This window comes from Elephantulus edwardii, unplaced genomic scaffold (assembly GCF_000299155.1).
Source record: "Elephantulus edwardii isolate Elephantulus edwardi_28Jun2011 unplaced genomic scaffold, EleEdw1.0 scaffold00023, whole genome shotgun sequence".
Classification (NCBI taxonomy): Eukaryota; Metazoa; Chordata; class Mammalia; order Macroscelidea; family Macroscelididae; genus Elephantulus; species Elephantulus edwardii.
This window is the reverse complement of record NW_006399773.1, coordinates 17,118,342-17,120,204: the sequence shown is the minus strand read 5'-3', so window position 1 is coordinate 17,120,204 and position 1,863 is coordinate 17,118,342.

The window sequence follows — 1,863 nt, the reverse complement described above, 5'->3', positions numbered from 1 at the left end:
ACACTTAACCATTGCTAAATGAGATTAGTGCTGTTATATCTGGAGGACCATCTTCCACTTTGCACATTACTCTTTGTCAGTGTGCTATGTGGTAACCTTGGTTTGCTATGATGCTTAACCTTGTGCCATAGGGATATCAAATACCAGAACGGTTTCTCATTGTGGACAGAGTTTGGTGGAGCTCCCAGTTGTAAAACAGGTTGAGAAGCAGAAGTTGCATCCACTTCCTAAAACACATGTCTCTGGAAACTCTATGAACTTGCAGAACAACGATAGCTATGGAAAAGCATTAGGTCTTTTGTTCATAGAGTCACTATGAGTCGACCTCAACTCAACAGCAATCAACAACAACAACAACAATATATTCTGTGTGGTCTGTGAGCTATCACATGAATATTGGATGCAATTGTTGTTGACTAGAAAGAGATACAGTAGCATGGAGGACATGTCTAACATCATGAAAATTGGTTATGTGATACTGATGTTGACATGGACAGCTCACCTTTGTGAAGCAGGTAATGGTGAGAAATGGCTGAACTCATGTGCCCTAGATTCACGGAGCATCTTGAATGTATACTTTCTTATTTTTAATTTTGTTTTGGTTTGTTTTTGGGTTTTGTCTTTTTTTTAGTACCTCTTCCACAATTATCCCAATGCTTTCTCTCCCACCTCATCTATGATTCCAGTTACATGCGTATTGTTGAACTTGATGTCATGTCATGTGATTCTAATATTTTCTTGATTTTCCTTCCACCTTGCCTCTGCTTTTTCTTCTAATTACATTAAGTGTCCTGTCTTTTGTCTCATTCTTGTTCCACCTCTTCTGTCTTGGTCTTTTTTCCTCCTACATGTTGAAAACATTTGTAATTTAGTTTTATTATTGTATTGTATATTGCATATTGCATTTTTATATTTTTCTATTGTTTCTAATATTCTGTTGGTTGAATCCTCCTTGTCTTATTTTTTTTTAAATTCTTAATATGTAGCTTCAACTCTTTCTTTCATAATTTGTAATTTCTTGTGTACCTACTGTTGGACTTCCACATTGGTATATTTCATTTGCCTTCCTGTCTCTGTGATGCTCAATGAGTTATGATCTGCTCTGTGTTTGGGAGATGACTTTTGTTTTTTCATAATGTTTAATCCTGGCTTTTGCTTCCATGGCAATATTTGTGACTCTTCTTGGTATGTATGAGGCAGTTTCTGCTATGACACTGCTAATAGAGTAGCAGATTTTAAGAGTTAAAATCTGAGGTTGATAGGTTTTGGTGTGATATTCAGAGGAGACTAGGTGAGTAGTTTGGTTATACTACTATGGGTGCTGGGGATGGATGGGACACGGTTGAAGTGAGTCATTTTAAGCTACAGACAATTTGTGGTGTGTGACACTGGTTCCAGAATTTATGTCTGACAGGCTTAATCTTCCCATCAAGTCATTATCTGACTTTGTTTGGTGAGTCTGTGTACACGGCTAGTAAAGGGTGTTGCATTTTCTATGAGAAAATATTTATGCAAATTTTCATGCACTGCACATTGTTGTTGTAGTTATATGCTGTCAAGTCGCTTCTGACTCATAGGGACCCTACATACAACAGCCCTAAACTCTGCTCTGTCCTGTGCCAATCTCACTGTCTCTGATACTCCCATCGTAATTATCCCAGTCACTGAATCAATCCCCCTCATAGAGGGTCTTCCCCTCCTGCGCTGTCCCTCCACCCTCCCAAGCATGATGTCCCTCCCCAAGGACCGGTCTCTCCTCCCAACATGTCCAAAATATGTTAGATGGAGCCTCACAATCCTTGCCTCCAAGGAGCCACCCAGTTTAACCCTTTCTAAGACGAATCTGTTTGTTTTCCTAGCAGT